The sequence below is a fragment of the Hippocampus guttulatus genome, chromosome 3 (assembly GCF_054856545.1).
Source record: "Hippocampus guttulatus isolate MCC_2025c chromosome 3, RoL_Hgut_1.0, whole genome shotgun sequence".
Classification (NCBI taxonomy): domain Eukaryota; kingdom Metazoa; phylum Chordata; class Actinopteri; order Syngnathiformes; family Syngnathidae; genus Hippocampus; species Hippocampus guttulatus.
In genome coordinates, this window is record NC_141263.1 from 5634710 (window position 1) to 5659171 (window position 24462).

Sequence of the window (24462 nt, forward strand, 5' to 3'; positions counted from 1 at the left end):
AACTTCAACAACAACAACAGGGCTGACTGACTCCTCGTTATATTCGCCCCGAGACTAGGACAGTGAGATATGGCCAAAATATCATATCTTCATAATTTTGCCAGATATATCAATAACTATCACTATGAGTTCAACTGGATCTGGAAAGCGTGTTACTGACTCTTTTTTTTTTTTAAAGAACTGACTGACAACATTAACAAAGTCTGACAGAAATTTAATAGAACTGTGCTTTTAATCTTTTTTTTTTTAAATGTTCCCTTTTTTAGGAGTCTTTCTGACTGTTTCAATTTTATGCTACAACAGTGTTGAAGTGCATCATGTGTGTTGTTCTGTACCAATTTTTCCAAGCATAAAATTTGTAAAAATAACGGTTCTGAATATGGATAGATGCATTGGGTGGCTTGAAAAAAAAAAAGTTTAACCACTGGACGCCTTGCACATGATGATGGTTGTGTATGCACTTATGCATAGATTGATGTGGTGTAAAGTCCAAGTGATATGAACTGTTTTGAGCCCCCCCCCCCATACAACATGTTGCATTGTATGACTTTTTTTATTCCATAAAAAGGTCAGTCAACGAAAATGCGTGTTGCTTAGGAAATAGGAACGTGGGCGATAATCATGAGGAAGTGTGGCTATAATGGAAGGCGAGGCTCACTACCATTCAACTGAATGGACCAACGCGGCATGGGCTGCTCGTAAATTTTTGTAACAACCTGAACCAGTTAATCCTTGGTAATTTTGAAATGATAAATATATGGTCACGTTATGTTCCGAAACACAATATGTTTGCACCGTATATACTGGACAGTGTCTCGTAAATGTGCTCACAACACTTACTAACACGGAAATGAATTTTTCATCGGTGTCCTGTCCTGCATCCCCTGTGATCCCCCTCCCTCTCTCTCCAAGAGGACTGTATTGGAGGGCATTGGCTGTCAATCAACACCAAACTTGAAAGGAGGAATGTGACTGCTTGGACAGAGTTTGCACACAACACAAGCGTGGCAGGATCACGTTAACCTTGAATGTTCATATCTCGATTTCGATACCATATTGACATATTGCCCAGTCCTATTTGAGATGGTTGGCAGGAGGGCCGCCAGCGAGATGGTTCTCTGTGTCGCTCACGGAGACTTTTAATAGTCCGTCAAATTTTTTTTACAGAAAAGCTGTGTGTGTGGTGCAACAAAAAAAGTGGGCATAGGATGGCTGCCCTCGAGACCTTGACTAAACAAGATAGTTGCATAGATGCTGCAAGTCAGAGGTGGGCAATTCATTTTTTTGAATGGGCCACAAAACTCAATTGTGTTGAGAAGAATTGAAAGTCTTTTACCAAACACTAAATTGTAGTGTTTCAATAAGCAGCCGTTGTGGAGCAGTGGTATTTGTTGCCGCAATTAGGGGGTGAACAACAACAAAAAAGGGGGGAAAAAAGTTTTTTCAGTTTTATTAAAGTGAAAAACACATTAATGATAAACCTTGCCCAGATGTGCTGTAGTCAAGTTCATCCATGAGGTAGTGGGTCGGGAGCAAAATGAGCACCAAACAACAACCTCTGGTGCTTACTTGAGAACCACGCCAAAAATTTCCTGTGCACCCTGGTCTATGAAAACATTCCACATGCACAACTACTGTCATATTCTGAAAGCTGAACCCATCCAGAGGCCATTTCATTGGAAACAGATTTTGTAATTCATGTGTGTTCCCAATTGAAATCATAATCGTAATCTGGAGCACATTTAGAATTCCAAACATATTGTGTAAGAGGGTGTGGGAACTGCCTTTCATTATTAGCAGGGTGTGTGTTGGTTATCCTATATTTCTTGACTCGGGGGCAGTTGAAAACATGCATTCTCAAATTTGGAAAGCCATGTGACGTTTAATTCTGCACCTCTGTGGCAAGGATGTCCACAGACTGCAAAGTTTCAGTATGCAGCTTCAAAAGCTTTAAGGTTTTTTTTAAATTGAGAGATATTAACATACCCCATTCCAAATTATTACGCAAATAATGTGTTTCTCTGATTTTCAGTCAGTGCAAATGGCATTCAGCATGATTTTGAAGTCATCAATTGTTAGAGCATAATGTGAATGTTTTTCAACACAACTCCTTATGATACATAGTGTAATTTTTTTTTGTTGTTGTTAAAATGCACTGTCCTAAAATATGCACAGTAGTGTTTCAAGACAATTTATGAAAAATACTGGGCTTGTTGCAGAGGCACAGAGTTAAAAACGAGAAACTTCAGCACAGTGCGCATAAATACATATAAAAGAAAACCTTTATTTGTCTCACAATGGAGAAATTCGCAATCTACAGCAGCACAATTTGGAGAGAAGAAAGTAGAAAAAAAAACCAAAGTGCAGTATTTGCATGCACAAATAAATTTAAAAAAAATGAACTGTCCACAGTACAGAATGCAATATAAAATATAAGCTATAAGCATATATGCAACTGCATATATGCTGCATAAGGTGGCTGTGCTATTTACAACGGACAAGTGGGGGGTGCGTCCAGGTTTTCGTGTGTGTTTATTCAGCAGCCTGACAGCAGTCTGCAGGAACATGCGGTAGTACCCCCCCCCCCCCCAACCTCTCTCTATGTATGTGTGTGTGTGTGTGTGTGTGCGCGCGCGTGCACGCACGCAATAAATTTGTTCAGTTTTGGAATTGTATTGTCACTATCATGGCAAATTCCAGTACATTTACTATGATGGAAATTCTTTTGTGCCCTACTCCTTACTGATAGCTTTAAACAGTGGTATCCCTCTGATGCTGTGGAAGCTCTCTGCGGACTATGGCTTGTGTTGGAAGATATGAATAGAAAAATGTTAGAGAAATACCACAAGAAACCCTGAACTATAATTGAGGTTATTCAGAGGCCCTGTAAATTGTGCCACATGTGTGCTGACTCCCATTTAAAATGAATCTGAATGGAAGTGGTTAATTCTGAACCCTGTCACATCAGAATGCAAGAGGCTATGGTTTTACACTCTCTTGGTTCGTGTGTTTGAATTTTGGATTCCCAAAAACCAAAATTGAATATACTGTCCAAATAGTTTTACCTTTCCTTGCCAGAGATTTTGTGTATTAATATGCTGACCTTAAACTCTTCACCTGGCAGAGTTCGGTACTTTGTAGTAATTTTCTAGTTGCGTCAATTAGTTTCAAGTCCAGCATTATCTTTCATTGTTGAAGTGAAAACAGGTGGCTCTTGCTGTCCAAACACAATGATGCGAACTGATCAAAAATTGTATCCACGTTTCTGTGGGGGAAACTTTGCGGGTTTTCCAGCAGTCAAAGATCTCGTGATGAATGCTGTAATTGCCTAAGCCTCACATTGTTCTTATGGTCTTTGTGTGGTGTACTGAATTCATACAGAATACTGATGAGTCTCACTCTTGGTCAGATGAAAAATGTGCATCCACCATAAAGGGGTAAAAACAAGTCAAAATTGACATCAAAAAGTCAAAAGTTGAATAAAATACAAATAAAACACATCGTGAGCCGCCATGATTTCCACATCATTTGTCCTCACAGATTGTATAGGACTTGATGTCGTTGCTAAAGAACCCTAAATCCAGCACTTGTGGTCTAACTAAGAGCAGATGGTGGGTTAGTTTGTGTTTATCTTCTTGAGCACATTCCTTTTTACCTTCTCCATGTGTCTGCCCTGCTGTGGCTGTCTCACAGCTCAGTGTCTATACAGCTGGAACCCAGAGCAGCGACTTGGCTGTAGAACCTCAGCGGAGAGCCCAATTGGTGAGTTTTCACCAGCCCCACTGTGGGTTGTTTTTTTTTTGTTTTGTTTTTTTAAGTCAAGACAGCTGTGAGTTCCCAATCACATTGTCTCAGACAAACCCCTTGCGGATGCAGATGAGTGCCTGTGGTTTGGAGATCTCAGTGCGCTCTCGCTTGGATTCCTGCACTCATCTTAAGTCAGCAAGTTCAGACCAGGAAGCTTTGTCGACAGCTTTTGCACTCAGACGAATCTCGTTCTGTGGTGTTTTTTCCATTCCGGCTTGAGTTCTCTCTTATTGTTTACTTAACGATTCTTCCCAAATGGGGTTTGTTCCTATGACTTTGGCATCAAATCTGTACCATAATTGCTATTTTCTTCACACTTAACGGATATTACATGCATTGTTCTTACCAAATCCCGTAGCATAAAACAAAGTACACCGTACCTAAATATTTGCTTGTCACTATTTTTCTTAATTTTTCTTTTCTGATTTCTGTTTAATCGGTTGTTAACAATATATTATGTTGCGTAGCAGAAGACCAAGCTGATGCTTTTCTTTCAGGTCAGTCTGTAACTTAGAGATACTGTGGAACAATATTTTTCCTGGCTGATACAATTCCGATTCTTAGTATTCAAGGAGGGCGATGTTTGAAGACACTCTTCGTTTGCAGTAATAAAGAAAAATATTTAAGTCTACATTTTGAATAATACAAACTCCAACACTTAACTTTGTTTATAAGCATTTTTATTAAACAAATAGCTTTTCAGATTTGGAACATGTAAACATGTTTTTTCCTGAACAAAGACAATACACAATACAATTGTTTCAACATTCGAACAAAAAGTGCAGGGAGTTCCCAGGCTCAGCACTATGTCTTGGAAAGTTACATAAAATTGTAAATACTTTCCCTAAGTTTTCTAAAGTAAATAAAATCATCAAAAATGTTGCAGGGACTTCCGAGGCTTGGACGCATTTCTTATAAAGCTAACTGAAAATTATCTGAGGTTTACCCAATTTTAAGACATAGTCTCTCCAGCGTGTACTGGGTCGTCCCAAGGGCTTCCTGCCTGTGGGACATGCCCGCAACACCTCACCAGGGAGGCATTCAGGAGGCATCCTAATCAGATGCCCGAGCCACCTCATCTGGCACCTCTCGACGTGGAGGAGAAGCGGCTCGACTCTGAGCCCCTCCCGGATGGCCGAGCTTCTCACCTTATCTCTAAGGAGAGCCCGGACACACTGCGGAGAAAACTCATTTCGTCCGCTTGTTTAAATAATAATATCTATCTCTACTAATTAACTTATTTCTTTGTCATTGTCTATCATTAATCACTTGGCCCTCCACTGAACAAGTCTACTCTCGTTATAAACTGGCATACAGGACCTGCAGTGAAAACAGAATGCAAACAAGATTTGGGTGTGAGTTCTCGATGTGATATTGCATAATGTTGTAGCTTTGGTTTACACTGTATTTTTAGCTGACTGACAGCATGGCGAGCATGTATGTCATTCTTCAACCTGTCATGTGGCACTTGCACAGGGAGGCGTTGTCTCTAATTTGCATTTATGAGACAGCAGTAGTTTCAGCATGTTCATGCACTTGCTGACATTATTACTTGGCTGACATTGAATGTAGATGTTATTCCATAAATGTTTATTTGGAAAAAATACTAACAACCAACTCAGACATTTTTGTAGATATATTTTCTAAAAATTTAAAATTAAATGATCCAAAAATCCACAAATAAAATATAAAAAGGGGCTGGGCGATATGTCGTTCTTATATCGAAATGTATATATCAACATTCAAGTCATGAATATCAAAAATTAACACGATATCAGTCATGTAGACTTTCCACGCTGGTGTTGCATGTACAGCTCAGGCTAACCAATCACATACCTCCTTTCAAGTTTGCCATGAATCGGCAGCTTAAACCAGCCAATGACTATAGGGGTGTTCACACGGCACACATTTGCTCCGGCGCTGCACCGATGTATTTTGTTGCGATATATTTTGCACCGCAGCAAATTGTGTGGAGCGTTCACACGTACAAAGCCGCTGAGCGTGTCTGCACCGGCACAGCGTCTGTGCAGCCCCACTTGCGTTCACACGGCAGTTTCTGCAGCGGGGCAAAACGACAGAAAACAAATGAGCTGTCGTGTTGGTTCTTTTTAAAACGTATACACAACTCAAGCGACTACTGGACAGGCACGTCCTTCTCCTTCTCGGTCTCCGTGCCTTCTGCTCGAGAGTGACCGCCCCCGAAAACGTAAATCAACGACGACTTCAATGACACTCAGAAAAGCAAACACGTAATGCGCCAAACAGAAAATCAAGAGAGGAAATCACAAAATAAATTATATGGGGAGCGGGGGGTTGTGAACACACAACAAATGAACAAACTACACAAACAACTCCGAGACAGTCCAGTCTTCTACAAAAGGAAAGATGTTACCAGCCAAGTCTTATGTCGTTATTAAACAAAGACATGGCGGAAGTCCGACAGAGCACGAAAGCAACGCATTCTCGCCGTACGTAAACTCTTCACAAGCATTTGCTCTGGAGCAAATTTAACCCAGTTGCGTTCACATGTGCAAATTTACACCGGTGCTGCTTCGCTAACGAGCATTTGCTCTGGAGCAAATTTTTAAACCACCTCCCTGAGGTGGATCAAATTTGGTCCGGTGTAAGCTGTTTTCCGGGGCTACGCCGGAGCTAATTTGCACGTGTGAACGCTCTACTGGGGCAGCCCCGTCGTAGCACCGGACCAAATCTTGCCGTGTGAACACCCCTAATCATTTCATGGAGGGAGTTAGAAAGTGAGAGACGCGCGCGCGTCTTTTATATTAAATAGTGCTGTCAGGCGACTAAAAATATGTGTGATTAATTAATTGGGGTCTGTAATTAATCTAATTAATCTATATTTTAATCCCATCTAAAAATTACTGAGAAAACCCCTATTTTCATTTTAAATTTGTTACATTATTGAGGCAGATTAAAAGATAATAGAAAAAGTGGCATTATAAATTATTGTTTTTCAGCAGACTTGGACAGATGCAGTCCTAGCCATTTACTTTCTGCTGTATTTGAGACTAGTCAAAGTCCTACCTGCAAACTTTAGTTTCGACCACAAGGGGGAATATCACTGTTTTGTTTGTTTTTGTAAATCTCCAAAGAATTAAAAAATAAAAATAAAATAGAACACCAGGTCCTTAAAAAGGGCTCAGGTTAACATATCAAAAACAGTAAGAACAAGTTTCTGAGCAATACAAGTTCTCAACACTGAACTTGCTTCAGATAATAAACAATAAATAAAACAGGCCCTTAAATCCCAGTGGTGTAACTTGGCACTTCAGAAATAACACTGTTCATCATGACAAACTAAAAGTGCTGAAATAAACATCAATCATTTCTAGTAGTCTACAGAGGACACATCAACTATGCCTCGTACGTGGGGTGTTCCAGAGTGTAGTTTGCCGAAGAGCTTTGCTATGTATGGCTCACTTGCTATATTGCTAATGCTTTTGGTGCTAACGTTAGCTGTGGCTGCACTCACGACTGGGTGCTTTGCATTGATGTGGGAGGCTAAATTTGAGCTGCTTCGGTGGTAAGCAAACTTCTTACAAATTAGACACAACACTCTACCCTTATTGTGTCGTCAGGTTGTTTTTGGAATGTAAATTTTCCAATGGGAGCCTATCAGCTTCGGCCAAACAAGCCCCAACATAATGGCAGCCAATCAATGTCCGCTTCAGGCTGTGGCTGACAGTTGTTTCCCCACCCTCAACAACTCGAACACAGGAAGCCAACACATAAAAAGGGCTATTAGAAAAAAGCAACCCACCTACAGAAACAATAAAGGCAGAGATTAAAATTTAGATTAACGCGATAAAAAAAGTGCTGTGTTGTAATTAATTAATCGCAATTAACGCGGTATATTTGACACCTCTAATATTAAACAATGTAATGTTTTGTTTATTTGGGGGGAGATGGAGGGGTAGCGGTCAGAGTGGCAGTACAACCACACACACACACACACAGGCACGGAGGCATGTCTGCGTTTTCAATGGTTTCCCTCCACGCTGCGGCAGTATATCAATTGGAGCGATCATGTCAGTCGGGGTAAACCGAAAGATACTTCTGAAATAGCCCTAGTCTGCTTTGCCTGCTATTAAGCTGCCTCACTGAAAGGCATAAGAGTTGCGTGAGCAACAGATAAGTTAGCAATAAGTCAAATGGAAGTTTAACGAGTGTAAATTATTTGTTGACAAACAAGCTTGTTCCCCACTGGTTGCATTTAATGAAGCCATAAACCAATAGTGCGTTTCTGCAAAACCAATTGGAATAAAGTTGGGATGTTGTGTTAAATAACATAATAGAATGATTTTCAAAGAATGTTCAACCTATATTTAATTGAATATACTAAAAAGACAAGATGTTTAATGTTAAAACTGATCAACTTTAGTGTTATTAGGAAATAATCATAAAATTTGTATTTGCAACACATTCCCAAAAAATTGGGACGGGGTCCTGTTTATCACTGTGTTACGTCAGCCTTTCTTTTAACAATATTCAATAAATGTTTGGGAAGTGAGGACAATAATTGTTGAATGTTTTCAGGTGGAATTCTTTCCCATTCTTGCTTGATGTACAGCTTCAGCAGGTCAACGGTCCGGACTACGAACTACCTAGCACAGGGGTGCCCATTACGTCGATCCTGATCGACCAGTAGATCTAGGACTGGTCCCAAGTAGATCCGAAAGGTGTAGAGGAGAAAAAAAAACAACATTTGTGTGTCTTTGTACATGTTAGGAATATATTTTTTTGTGTTAATGTACACTGCACCCTAATCATCCTATCAGTCTCATTTCCACAAAACAATATTTAAAAAATAAAATAAAATAAAGCAGGTAAATCTTTAACCTATGGTGGCGCGTGACCTACGTCAGCGGAAGTTGTTAGCGCTCAGCAGTCTGCAATTGCAGCTTGTGATCAGAGCTGTTGCGCTATATCTTTTATCGTCATCATTCTCATTCAGAGTTTGCTTCGTGTACAATTCACCGAGGGCACGGGCAAAGAATAGGAATGTAGAGGGCCCAGGGAAGCACTTTAAAACGGTACGTGTGAGCTAGTCAACAGGCTGCAAAAGTGCATCGCTTGTTTCCGTGTCAGGCTTCTCATCATGGCGTGCATGCATGCGTGCGTGCGTGTGCGTGCGTGCGTGTTAAGGGGTGATCCCAGGAGATTGGTTGATCGAAAAGTCGATCTTCGGTCCAAAAGGTTTGGGCACCCCTGACCTAGCAGAATGTGGTGTGGCGTAGTCTAGGTGAAATGAGCAGGGGCGTCCATAAAAAAGACGATGCTAGGATTGCAGCAAATGTTTCTCCAAACGTATTAATGGCGCCTTCACAGATGAGTAAATTATTGATGCCATTGGCACTAACACAGCCCCACATCATCATAGATGCGTTTAATCGTTTGAACATCCATTACAGTCCGGATGGTTCTTTCCCTCTTTGGCCCAGAGGACACCACTTCAACCATTTCACGCAGTCTGACCGGCTCATCAGAAAATCTAGCAACAAAGTCATGAAAACACCGGGCAGCAGAATTATTTCAAAGGAATATGCAATTTAATTGGATGGCACCGTCAGGTGAGGGAGGCACTGTGGCGGCTAGAAACTTAGATGAAGCAGAAACGCTCTAGCATTGAAGGCAGCTGAACAGACATACGTGTTTGTTTAAAACCCTTATGCCCTTCGAATAAAACTGATACCGAACCTATGCGTTTTACAATTTCGTAAATGATGTATGTCGTGTTATACAAACATATCAATTTTTTTTTGCAAACACTCAAAATGTTCAGCGGTGCTATCAATCTGTGCTATCCATACATATATAGTTTATATTAATTCCTTGGGATTTTTTGCCCTTTATGGACAATAAAGCAGTTCTGTGCTATGACACTTCAAAGAAATATTGCATTCTTTGTAAACGGTCGACTATGAGGGTTTTTAACCTTTTTGCATTCACCAACAAGGCAGGGTGAAGCAGTCTGAAGAAAAATATTTTTCCAGGACATTTTAGGGTTTTTTATTCTTTGTCCATGTTTCCCCATCAGTGGAAATTTGGTTAATCATGTTTTCCAGGACACATGGGAACCCTGGATATATAAATTAGGTAATTTATTAGTTGTGATAGCTGCCACTGACTTCCTGTTTTATGGATTTAGCTTGGTTTCATCGGCTCCGTCCAACTCTGTGCAAAACAACAGCATTCTTCAAAGATTAATCAAGACATAGAGGCTATTTCACTAAACGACGCGAGTAGTAGTATTCTAGCAAATTAATCCGCAGCAATACTTGAATTTCATGTGGACCGAGAGTCAAGCGCAACTGAGCTCATGGTTCATGCGTGTGCATTGTTAACATTTTCATAACAACCAGAAGCAAAGCAAACTACGTCAGCTCAACATTCTTTCTTCCTTTCGTGTGACTTCAAGTAGCGTGCAGTTGGGCATGCCACTGAAGTAGAGCCAATGAGAAGGGGGTGGACATGACATGTGATGTTATTTTCTGTATTAAAAAGAGTGCTTGGTTCGAGGAAGAGGCAAACGAAGATTACTGAGTTAGAAAAACTAAATCGATCACTGTGAATTGCTGTGAACCTGCATATTTTAATTTGTTTAGCATCTGTGAACATTCAATTGTACACTATTGCATGGAGATGTGTGCCGAGTTATGTCTGCTTGCGAAATAACTCATTTGTATGTTCCACCCAAACTGAAAACTCAGTGTTACATGACATTTTGGATATTAACTGTTGCTGGAGGTTCCAAGGAACAAACTGAAACTGAACTTAATGTCAGCACCTATATAGGCTAAATTTCAACTTTGACGTTGCTATACGGATGTCAGCAGCCACAATCAATCCTTTAATTTTATCTGCTACTCTGAGAACCCTTTCTTTGATTCTCTGCTAGGTTTTCGACAATATAGAAAATTACATTTCTTTTTTCAAAAATGCCATCAATATGGCGGCCCCTTGTCACCTTGCTAATTGGAGACAATGTGTTATTATGTTAGTATGAATAAAACTAGTATCCCTTCACACTAAATCAGTAGCCAAGAAGTAGCTCTCAGCTTCAAAAAAAGTTGCTCTGGAGCGGGGGTCGGCAACATGCGGCTCTTGAGCCGCATGCGGCTCTTTAGCGCCCCCCAGTGGCCTTTTCCAAAAATGTTTGAAAATGGAAAAAGATGGGAGGGAAATTTATTTTTTTGTTTTAATATGGTTTCTGTCAGAGGACAAACATGACACACACATTAACGTTTTCCGACGCTGTAAAAATGTGTCGAATAAATATTGTGTAAATGTCAACATTTTGTCAAGTAATATTTGCGTCATAGCCTGCGACACACGTTTCTATTAGCAGGGTGGGATGTCAGTCAGGGGGCTGTTGTTTAAAAAAAACAGCCTTTCTTGTTCATTTCATCGAGGGTACCTGCAAAGAATGGGAATCTGGGCGGCCGAGAAGAAGCATTTTTAAACGGTACACATGAGCTACGATAGTTAGCACGCTGCGAAAGTGCGTCCTGTGCCTCGTTCATCTTAGCGGCCATTATGGCTATTGCTCATTAAGGCATGCGTGTGTTAAGTGTGTGCGTATGCGGCTGTGTGCGGTAACGGGTCGATCGCGGGAGATTGGTTGTTCGAAAAGTAGATCTTCCGTCAAAAAAGTTTGGACACCCCTCCTCTACAGGATGAACTGCAGGGGGGAAAAAAACTTTTACTCATGAATGCTTGTTGTGTATTTGTAGCCAATTTAGTCATGTTGATAGCAGGCTAATATAGCTCATATGGATACATACAGCATGTGTTGCCTTCATATCATAAGGGTTTTTATTTTTTGCGGCTCCAGACATATTTGTTTTTTGTTTATTTTGGTCCAATATGGCTCTTTCAACATTTTGGGTTGCCGACCCCTGCTCTAAAGGAATACAGACACAATTTTGCTGTTTATGTTACCTACGCCAAAACTTTGCATTGGTGTATGGAGGCAAAGAACAGGCGTTCCTGGGCAGAAATAGAATCAGCTAAGTAGACCGTTTCAAATAACTTGGCTCTATGGTTGGAATGAATGCAGACTGTACACTAGAGATTTGCGCCAGATTAGCAATTGCACGAGAGGCCACAAATCAGATAATTGGATTTGGGAAGGCAAAGAGATTGGGTTTTTTTTCAAAACTAAAGAAACAATTGGTGAAATCTTGAATGTGGAGTATTGTATTTTTGTATGGTGGGGCAAGCTGGGCATTGAAACAAGTGTCCTCTTCAGCAGGTGAAATGCATACTCTATTGGGTTAAGGTCCCAATAATTGACTTAGCCAGTCTAAGACACTCCACTCTTCCCCTGATTAAGTCCTTTGTTGTGTAGGCAGTGTGTTTTGGATCATTGTCTTGTTGCATGATGGAAATTCTCCTGATCAAATGGGATGCATTTTTCTGTAAATTGTCAGACAAAATGGTTTTGTAGACGACAGAATTCATTCTGCTGCTCCTATCATGAATTAGATCATCAATAAAAGCCTTTTGCAGAAGCAGCCACGCAAGCCCAAGACATGGCATTACCTCCACCATGCTTCTCAGATGAGCTTGTATGTTTTGGATCATAAACATAAACAGATCCTTTCTTTCTCCAGAGAGCAAAGAGCAATTTATAGGGAAGAGAATTTTTGAGTTTACTTCCTCATTTAATGTAAAACATATTCTATACTTTGTTTGAAAAAAACATTATTTTGGAGCTGTTACCGTGATACTTCAAGATATTTGCTCAAGTTTATCATACCATCTGAATATAATATTGGCCCATGCACACATGTTGCGAATTAATTTCATCAACAGGCCGAAGGAAGAAATCAATGGATTACTATGCTGCCTTTTGATCATCACAAAATTTCATAGCAATCCTCAGAAACAAAGCAAAGCTCATAGAGGCATTGGACTGTTAAGATGACATCAGGGATATCTGATTAGGAGCATGCACATGTCTTGCTCAGAACATCATGCACACCTCATGATGGCATCATTGATCTCAACTATGATCCAGCCTTTGATCTTCATTTTGATCCTAAGCCATTACGACATTTTCCAACCAATATCCTGTTTTTAATTTTCACCCATTCTTATATTTTACAAACGAATAAATTGGCGGAGGAATGCAATCAGTCAGTCCAGAGGCACCCTTTGGGATCTACTTCAAAAGAAGTTGGTGGCTTTTTTCAGCAGGCTTGAAAATGCTGGGAAATTTCAGAGTGAATGACATTAAAAATATTTGCAGCACTTGAGCATTGTAGTCATTGTCATGAAAACATTGCAGTTGCTGTTAACAAATCCAAGAAAATGTTACATTGACTTTTAAGTGCTATACAGAACATCTAATAGAAAATAGTAAAACAATGTTGTGTTAAAAAAAGATGTATTAATTTGAAGTTGTTCTCCATTATAATGCATAATATATTAAATCATATTTAGATCGGATTCTAACATGTGGAAGACTGAACTGAAATCATTCTCGTGGGATCAAAATAATACATTAAATAGCAATTTTTTAGATTTTTGTCGGGTTGACAAAAGGTGTGTGTGTGTGTGTGTGTTTCAGTGGGGGGGGGGGGGTTGCCTTTAAGGTAATGTGGCATGTCCAAATGCGATGATGCCAACAAGCACACTCATCATTGTTCCTGAGATTAAATGGTTAAATCATAACTGCTACTTCTCATATATGGGGGGGTTGTGGCATTTCATATTGTTTTACAAGTGCAGAAAGATGAATACGCATACATAGTGAATTGTAGGACAGCTGCTTCTTAACAATTGACATTTGTTAGTGGGTAAGTGCCTTTAGTAAGAACAATAATATGGGTGCCGTAATAACAATAGGTTCTTAAAAAGGTGTCAAATACTCAAGAGTGGCCGGCGTGTTTAAGCTTATTGCCAAATGGTGAATCTGAGCGCTTTAGCTGTTGGATATAGATCCAAATACTACAAAGTAATGTTAAACTTAATTGAAAAAAAATCAAGCCATTTTGATCCTTTGACTTTCTTCACTAAATGGAGCATTATGAGCTGTAATTTGGTTTAGATTATTTTTAGACACGATAATAGATCTGACAGAGATAACATTTCAAACATAAAAACACTGTAATCTCATAGGTGAACAGGAGTAAAAAGGTAACCTCACAAGATAAATTTCAACGAAATTGAATAATTTGACAACATACAGGTTGCAAAGTGCCGTTTGTCATTCTGGATTAGTACTTCGCACCTGTCATATTCTTTGCAAAAGCAAATTGAACATTTGTTTCACACATTGATGACAGCCCATCCAGGGCAACTTTTGGTAAACTAAAGTACTCAACAACCTGTTCAAAGCCTCGTTTGATTCATGCATCATCAAAGGAGTGTGCATTAGACACGTCTATGTATATGAACAATGTGTAAAATATGATGGGGGGAAAAATGAATTTTAACATTTCGGCAGCCTTTAAGTCACTGCACAGGACTCAGAAGCAGCTTGCTCATTGATTCTTACTGCAGTAGAACAAGAGACGGATTTCTAACATCATCACCCTAAAATAACCTGAAGCAACTGGGTTTCCACGGTGTTTTGAAGTATTTATAGCACTACACCACAATATGCTGGGGGGTTAAAACAGTTAACACGTTTCAACGATGGAGCCATTTGGATTGACTACAACGTGACTTGAATTCATCGCTGCATCGGTCCAGGTGATTTAAGCATTCAACAATTCAAGTGGCGTGTGTTACAACAACCTGTGGCACACACTGTAGTAAGATAGCGAGGAGAGCACACGTTACATCATCTGCTAGGAGGACAAAATTCAGTCTCGAGCAGTGACAGATGGCGAGACTCGCTCGTTCGCTTCAGAGGAATTCTGTTCAAGAAAACAAGCAGCAACTGCACTTACTAGGTTCATCATTCCCTACTTACCCCAGTTGAAAACGTTATTTTTAGTCCTTCGGGCGCAGCTTCGTCGGGTGTCATCTGCCGGTGCCACTGCACTTATGTGGTAGCCATGGTTTCGTGCGTATGGTCAGTCGTCCCAGAATGTGACTATGTAGAGTCCGGCCAAGCGAAACGTTTTTACTCGCCTGTCAGTCATCGCGGCGAGCCGGGCCGGCTGTCCGCTCAGCCGCCATTTTGGTTGTGATGGGAGGAATCCACTGGCCAGCGCGTGCGCGCGCACATACACGCCCGCGGTACACATGCGCACGCACACATACACACTTGCGATGACCTTATTCCGTCAGCATTCAATTTGGAGGTTAATCTCAATTTCCTCCACAAATTTTCTTATTTGTATGAAAGGGAAGCCGAACAAATTGCACTTGGAAGGAAAGCTTAATTTTGATAACATATTTCACAGGATATTTGGAATACTTCGTTACCGTAGATTTCCATCAGGTATCCTGCCAGTTCTGACGAATTCTTACTTTTACTTACTACATTTGTAAACCCGTATATATAGTGTTTATCCTTACTTTGTCGAAATTGGCTCGTTACTTTTTTTCAACGGGTAACGGTACTGAGAGAGAGAGAGAGAGAGAGAGAGAGAGGGATACTATATTGACTGAGATTGGTTGAGCACATCATCTTTGTGCAGGAGCGGAGCTACAAGGTGGCTTAGAGTGGCCATGGCCACACCTATTCCAAGGGGGAATACGGTATTTATCTGTGCTTTTTTCTGCTATTTTCACATTGATGCAGTACTCTTAGACCCCATTGATACTCTGCCACAAGTGTGTTTTTTTCTATTAAATGTATATTTAAAGACGAAATATACAATTAATCTTAATGCAAACTCTAAAATAATCCGTTTTAGGTAAAGAACATTCACTTGTTACAATCAACATCAGTCAAGATCATTACTTTCACACCAAATCAAGCGAATAACATGGCTGAAAAGTAATTTTTTAATTATAACATTTTATTTCATGGTTTCATGATATAAAGTCGACACATACCAATCATGCACACACATTCAATACAAGCAGGAACAAACCTCAGTGCAAAGCAACATTTGGAATTGTGAAAAACTAAGACTTTTGTGGCATTGTGGTTTTTAGATGTGATTTGAATGAATGAGCCATTGATCAAAGTATGCAAAATGGCGTCTGCCGTCTGTGACAATTGATCACCCTGATTGGCGGTTAGCTAGCAAATCAGCACACGAGCTCGACTATCAGTACTACGCAAAAGGAAAGCCGCTGCAAAGAAAATTGAATCAATAAGTTCAGATCAGCAAAATATTGCTTTTTACTGAGATTCGTGGCTGCTTGAGTGTGACATGCATTGTTTTCAATAGGTGTGAATTTTATTTCATGAAACCCTGACTGTGGACTATGCCGGTACATGTCTTTTTTACCCACTTGACTAGCACTGTAATACAGACATACTAAACGAATGAAAAGTGAACCTGAATTAGTCACTGCTCTCAGTAAGATGGCCCTGCAATTACCTGGAGTTTCTCCTTTGAGCCCTGCATTCAGTAACTAAGAAAAGAAACGGGCAGAAAAGGATAATGAACGATGAAATATTGTAATAATGTGCATTGAGGTGGAATAGATGAATCACATTTTTACTTACTTGTTCCTCCATATGGTGACTTACATTTGCACTTGGAAAAAAATCCATTTTCAAGTTTAATTTGTGTATACGAGCAGAATGAAAACAAATTCCAAAGTGCATGGCTGTTAGGTGTTAATTAGTTTGTTATCTTGTCATTCCAAATGTTGCTTTTTACTGAGGTTTATTCCTGCTTGTATTATGAGTGGGCTATTGACTTGGCATAGTATTCCCACTCAATCATGCAGATCTACAGGATGTAGTTCACTCCCAAATCTTGCAAATCTACAGGACTGTGTGGGAACACCCTGCACTACATTAGTTGCTGTCTTTTGTATATGATAAACATCTTTTGGAATCTCATTAAAATGTGTTCTGTTTTAAAGTGTGTTACTCTATACACACACACATAATAATATTATTATATTATTATTCTAAAGTATTGCCTTTTTGTTTGTCTATTTTTTGTTTTCGGGTTTACAATTCATACCAACTTCAGCTCAATTTATTTTGTCATCCGTTCCCTCCTCTTTTGCGTGTCAAAATGACTACTAAATATTTTAATTCTGTAACAATTAATCTCTGCGGTGACGTGAAATGCCAAGAGGCGAATATGCTTAGTTTGTTGGGGCCCAGCGATTTGCCGGCGACGAGTCAAGAGTGTACCATGCCTCTCTAATGTATGGTTCTTTGGTGTCATCTGCTGGTTCCATTGATCAAACACAAGTTCTCGATCGTGGTTTAACAAATGAAAAGCAAAGTCATTATTGAAAAAAGTACTGTACACTGACACGCCGGATAGCAACACCGCCAGCCACAGATTGTAAAGGTTCACTGAATGGTTATCTATGTGAGACATAATCTTGTTCTTCTTTATCATCCTTTAGAAACTATGTTTTCATTCAGCATTGAGCAGGGCACCACTCATAAATTAGCCAAATTATTTGAGACACCACCCTGTATGCGGCAGTGAGTACAGTAGGCCTATAAGAGTTTTAATCAAGTAATACAATGCTAATATTTTTGGAGAAGCTGAATTTCAAATGCAGCTCTTATAATATAATGTTACAGCTGAAGCTGTTGTGAAAGCGCTATATAAATGAAGATGTAGCAAATCTGTAGCTGTCAGTGATTTGTCTGTCCTGGTCTTCTGTCTTGTGAGTACTGCAACTGTTTGTATTATCTGTTTTACGAGGTCTTACCTATTTGGTTCTTAATTATTATGGCTCAAAACTAGTCTTTATGCTACGTTCGGCACATTTACACTGTTTATTCTTGTGTTGATTAATGTTCACTGTTCCAATGAAATAAATAAAATAAAAATCCATCCATCCATTTTCTAATCTGCTTCTGCCCATGAGTGTCACAGCGAGTTATGGGGGACACCCTGAACTGCTTGCCAGCCAGTTATAATTAGCATGAACAGACTAATTATTAAGTGTTTGATGCTTATGCGCACACTCAATCATGACATAGAAAATGTGATGGTCCAAATATCTAAAAATACAGTAATTTATTTAGTAAAATGGAAAAGAAATCAAGCAAGCAACTCAGTTTCACTTCATGGCTCAATTGCCATTTGAAGTTCGGTAATCTTCTTTCCAGTGACAACACATCTTTATTGATAATGGCATGGAGACAACAGATAACAGATGGAGGTAATCGCATGCTGCAGAAATTTAGCCAAGGTAATGCTTCTGGTGATTAACAGCTTGTCGCCTCTCCTCATAGACTGGCTGATTGTTGCAATGTCTTTGCATGGCTTGCTATTGTCTTGGAGGCAAAAAGCTGTGACCATGCTTTATCATACCTACTCGATGAACGCATTATCATAATTGCAAAACCGAAATGGCTTAAACCACCCCAAAAGTATTCTGTCATTTGACACAGGAAGGTACACTCACTCACACAGTTACTGGAATTTCCTCTTCCTCACTATTGATTTTTGTTTCTTCTTTTTTTGGTTGGTTGGCTTGAGAAATGTTTACACAGTTATGCTGGAGCAACACAAAATCAAAACACCACAACATCCTCACCCCTACTCTCTTGTATCTCTGCACACATTTAGAGGTCAGGAAACACACAGGATGTGATCATATCAATAACTTACTGTACTGGGAGGCTGAAAGGATGTCAGGGATTGTGTATCAGATAAGAGATTAACTCTTTCATGCACGGAGCAACTAAAATCACATTAACATCATTAATACTTGGGATGTGACCCGCATTATTCAACATTCATAAAAATAAAAATGATGAATCAAGTTTTCATAAATAACGTTTGAGGTTTGCAGCATTGTAAAGCATATGCAGAGGCTGTACTTCATTGATTCATCAAATGGGATTCCATGAGAGAATCAGTCACAGCAATGCTCTGAAATGAATTCCACGGCACATGATTACTGGATCTTTACTGTTTACCACAATGCAGCATTTGACATTAACGATGGCCCATGGCCAGTATTCCGCCGATTCAGGCCACCCCGGACGCTGGCCTGGCCAGATCACAGGGTACACAGAAATGAACAACCATTCACACTCACAATCACACCTTGACCTATCTACAATATAGAGTGCTTCATGAATCTACCATGCATGCCTCTGGAATGTGAGAGGAAACCAGAGTACCTGGAGAAAACCCACACAGGCACAGCGAGAACATGTAAACTCCACACAGGAAGGCCGGAGCCCGGATTCAAACCTCTTCAAAGTGAGGCAGATCTGCTAACCGGTCAGCACTATGCTCCCTATTTTGAAGATGATAATGACAATAATTCGTTCAATGAATGGATTTCTCCAATGATTCATTGTCCTCCTGAAAGAAATATGACATGCATCACACAAGTCCGCGGAGCTCAGAATCGGTCTGCTGCTTAGATCCACTAAAATAGCATTGTACTACCTGTAGCGTGATTTTTTTACATTTTCCATAAATTTCTCCTTAATGTAAATATCCCTAACTTTTTATGAGTAGTGTACATCCACCAATCAAAGGTTTGGACACAGTTGCTCATTCAATAGCATGAGAAAGCGTGTCAAACCTTTTGACGTGAGTGTGTGTGTGCATGTGTGTGTCTACAGTCAACTGTATGTTTGTTAAGATTAAGATATCCTTTATTTGTCCCACACTGGGGAAATTTACAGTCTACAGCAGCAAGATTGTGGGTAGGAAGAAGAACGAAGAAAAACAAAGTGTTTGCATTCACAAAGTAAATGTTACAGTTTCGTGAATGCAATGAAACTGTAACTTACTGTTACTGCTCATTAATTTACCCACAATGCTGTGAGCAACGCAGGATAACATAACTGCACAGGATTAGCATTTTTGAGGCCTCAAAAGGTCCCACAACATAGATTGAAATATAACACTAGATCTCGCCCGAAGTATACCCTATATCTAAGGGAGTATAGAGTATATGGGTGTCCATTTGAGCGAGCAGCCTTGGCTTGGGTTACAGTCTTTAATGTGACAGAGGGGAACGACTGCTCTGGATACTTACTGGCAGCAGAAAAGATGGAGACATGAATAAATACCACAAAAGTCAATAGCAGCTCACATGTCCTTTGCAGATGATGATCCCACTCCTTATTTATTTTATGCAGATCTTTTAACAGTGCAGTCAAATTCTAGACAACCTCATCACTATAAAAATGAACATATTAACACACATTTTAAAATATAAATGAGAAACATATAAAAGTATACTTGATGTTAAATGTGTAAAAGGTAGATGCAAAAATGTCGAATTTTTAAGGGTATAATGCATTAAATGTTTTATAATAAAAAAAATTTTCTCCAAGATGGCGCCCGAGTAGGCAGCCTTTGGCAAGTGCTCTTCAAGAGCCTTGTTTTTTTTTTTCTTTTTTGGTGTTTTTGTCTTTTTGTTTTGTCACATGTTTGTTGTTTCATCGTGTGGACCTGATATGGACTGTTTTCAGCGTTTTTTGGCCAAGACATTCGTCAAAGGAGAAGTATCTGTGCTTGGTGGTTGCGCCTTCTCGGCAGCACGCCTGTATCAGCACAGATTTTGATTGGGAGGAATGTCGGTGCTGGACAGACCTGGGGCGCTTGTGTTTTTTGCGCCTGTAATGGGCAGCATTTTTCACAACCCCGTTTTGTTCAGTGGATATGTCGGCGCTGTTGGACAGTCGGCGTTGGTGCGGCTGGATGGATGGCTGCTGAAGTTGAGGATGAGGAGAGAAGAGTGTCGGCACGAAGCGCTAATGCGTATTTGGAGCTGAGAGTCGCCACTTGGAATTGAAATGGATTTACAGGAGAAGTGAACCAATCTCTTTTTTCGTCAATGGATGCTACAGCTTCTTGTTGACTTTGAAACTTAGCTTGTAGCCGACGTGTGCACATTTTGAGCATGACGTCTCTGATCCACTGGTTAAAGGACACTTTGATTCTCTCCTCTTTCATCTCAAACTGCTTCAAACAACAAAGCGTGTGACGGAAAAGTGGTTAGGACTGCACGACTGCCCGTGTTTTATGTTATATGTTATGTTTATTATTTAACTTTATGTTAACTGTTTTGTTAAGCGCTTTGTTACAGCTGCCGCTGTTGTGAAAGCGCTATATAAATCGGCATGTATTGCATGTATTGTATTGTAATGTAATTCACATGATATTACAGTGTCCGGCATTTCAAAAGGATCTCCTAAAACAGATATGAATCGGTATGGTTATTTTTAGAAAATTGGTCCACTATTACACAGGTGTCAAAAGCAAGGCCACCGGGACAGGTCAGCCCGCAACATCATTTGATGTGGCCTGTCAATGCTAGTGACTTCTTTTCAAAATTAGCTCTCTAATCATAAAAATTATACAAATAAAATTGTTTTGAGCCATGAGACAAAGAAAAAGACCAGGACCCAAAAAGCAGAGATAGGCTCCAAAAATAAAAATGTATTTTGGCCCAAGTAGCAAAACAACATTTATATACTCAAAAATAAAACTATTATATACAGGTACTCAAGAAAACAAAGTAGCAACTGAAAATCATCTTCAGGGACATATTCATGACAACAAGATAAACTAGATCACTCGGTGATTCTTGAGGCTGGACCACATAGCAGGAGGAAAACATGGCAGGTGAAGGTGTGAGTCTACAAAGAACTTATCAGGTCAGAGTTATGATGTGTAACTTTAGCCACAAACAAAAACATTTTTACCACTTATCCTCACTTGGGTCAGAGGTGTGCAGGAGCCTATCCCAGCTAAATATGGGCAACACATGAATATCAGTGGCGGCCTGGTGACCAGTGGTTAGCACGTCGACCTCACAGTCCAGAGGTACCGGGTTCAATTCCAGCTCCGGCCTCTCTGTGTGGAGTTTGCATGTTCTCCCCGGGATCTGCATGGCTTTCTTCGGGTACTCCGGTTTCCTCCCACATTCCAAAAACATGCATGGCAGGTTGATTGGACGCTCTAAATTGTCCCTAGGTGTGAGCGTGGATGATTGTTCGTCTGTGTGTACCCTGCGATTGGCTGGCAACCGGTTCAGGGTCTACCCCGCCTACTGCCCGAAGACAACTAAGATAGGCTCCAGCACCTCCCGCGACCCTTGTGAGGATAAGCGGATCAAAAAATGGATGGATGGATGGACGAATATCAGTTCAGTGCAAAAAAAAGTAGTGCCATGTACACACAACGGCATTTAAATAGCCTCGCCTTCAGATAAAGCCCAAGCAATAACAAATGCCCAAGTGTTTTTAACATAACAATTCAGATTGTTCAAACTGTTGTTGCATTTGTCTGCCTCCTTCATTGAAGACAAACTACAGAGTTGAGAAAAAAATAAAGATTATTTAAACGCAATTAAATTTGCTCCTGTTTACACTGTTTGGTAATTTTCCTGGAGCGGATTTAACATCCAAGTCCCACTTAGCGTGGAGACAGGGTCCATCCTGATTTTTCATTGTGGGCCCGGGTTTCGACTTCAAGTGAAGTTCTTTGGGGCATGTTTGCTGGAGCAGGTGAGCTGGATTTCGGGCACCTAATGAGGTGTGTTCATTGGGGACCTTTTGTTCTTACTTCAGACATGCATGCAAACTGCATGTCTGATAGACAGCTTACTGAATGCAGTGGAAGTCCTTCACAATGTTTTTAACTAAAATGTATATTAAACAGCAGCAACTACTGAAATTCTATTATTGTCATAACGGTCACTTCTCATGTATCTTGGTTAGTATCAAAGCTGCCTTGAAGCTAAAAGGACAGCTTGCTTGTCAACATCACAGTATCTGGATGTTTTATATCAGCTAATCAGATTGTGTGAGTCAGTTCCGAAAAAGTATATATTTTTTATGTTTTGTAGTATGAAGCCACGGCAACCAGACTCGCCCATTTAATTTCATGCCACTGTTGCTTTAAACTTAACTTTAATATGAGCATTTTGTTTACCAGATTGAATAATGTCAAGCAGTGACAAGATTCAGATGTGTGATGAATTAGCAAGGCAACAATCACATTCGAACAAGGGTCAGCCCTTGAACCAAGTATGGTCCAAGTGAAAACCAGCCAGAAGCCACTTGGAAAAAGGAACTAAAAAACACAAACCATCAATGTAATTGATGCCTTGATGTTCTGCAAAACAATATGAAGACATTTTATTGAGAAAATACGGGAACAAAAAAGTCCCAAGTCATATTTCCCACTTCATGACACCCATCTCAGGTTTCTGCGCTGATGAAGTAGGGTGGAATACTTTTCTCGTTGCATGTAATGTGACCCGTTTCTTTACAGGGAGAGGTGCAGCATTGCTGTTTTGTCAGAGGAGTCTTTGGATAAGGATCAATGGAAACAAAAGAGACCCGTGGAGCCAGACTCCATACTGATTCAATTTACCCTCTCTGCAATTATACTTCTGCCTCTCAGATACACACACACACAGAATAGTTGGCCGGAAGAAATAGTGTGATCTATGAAAGCAAGCTCATTTTCTAACAGACAGTCATTTTAGTACTGATGTGTAGGAAACATGAACAAATTGAAGATAAATTTAAGTCATGACAACAGCTGTTAATGTCGAAGGGACATATGCCATTAGTATTGCAACTATGAGATCATAAAAGCTAAAAATCAGATGACCTCAGTTAACTGCAAGGAAATTGAAGGGAGTGTCGTTGCTTTGCTTGGATTTAAAGGGAGGAAATGACCAGATACCTTTAACTACATTCAGCTGTCAGGGCAAGTAAGATGAATGGAAATTAATCAAAGGTCTTTTTATTAGGGGCTAAACTGAACCTGGGTATCACCCAGAATATGCGAATGTATTCTCAACATTTATTGTAACTTTCTTCTGAATTACCCTGATGTCAATTATGCTGAAAAATAATACATTGTAAAATACAACCGACGACAATATATGACAGTGGATCTGGCCTAAATGAACTAAATTTGAATACCTGTACACCAAAAGGAAAAGACCTACAATATTCAAAACAGGATATCAAAATTTGTTGTCCATGCACAATGCACGTTGGTAAAAATCTTCACCAGGAAACCAAGAAGTGCTCGTGGAATGGATTTGAAAGCAGGGAGCATCTGGTGTAAAAACTGAGCTGTACAAATCATGCAACAAGATTCTGCGTATGGTGTAAACAACCACATTTTGTGTATCTGACAACTTAAAAATAACATAACATTTCATCTTGGATTGATGAGTGCATTTTTCCTTTCTCATGGTTTCCCATAAGTGGGGTAGCTCGACGCTGAGGTTCACGGGATAAGAAGACCTGACTTGATGTGATAGGCGGGGTGCACCCTGGACTGATTACCTGCCAAGTTTCATTTCAGTGTTTGCCGATCCTTGTTATTGTGCCCTTTATGTGGTCCCCCCCCCCTTTTCATTTGCAAATGCTCAACAATTATGAAAGCATCCATCCTTTTAGCTTTCCAAAACTCCTTTGTATGTGAAATACAAGACAAATGTACCGGTATTATCAATGATGAACTAACTTACATTAGATGCTAAATGAAAACAAGCTGCCATAATGTATTGTAGAGTTTCACACTGCCAACCCCATAAATATCAATGGAATCTGCAATAGAGTCCATGTAAAAATCGAAT

The 24462-nt window shown here is 39.9% G+C and overlaps 1 protein-coding gene across 5 annotated transcripts in view; it reads right to left on the bottom strand.

Annotated features, from left to right (window-relative positions):
- LOC147207255 (C-myc promoter-binding protein-like) overlaps positions 1-14956 on the bottom strand; it is a 42627-nt gene extending 27671 nt beyond the window's left edge. For all 5 annotated transcript variants that reach the window (XR_015100388.1, XM_086106332.1, XM_086106331.1 and 2 more), the window contains exon 1: positions 14753-14956. The gene's annotated coding sequence lies outside the window, so the exon portion shown is untranslated. The remainder of the gene's footprint in view (positions 1-14752) is intronic.
- Between the last annotated feature and the right edge of the window lie 9506 nt (positions 14957-24462).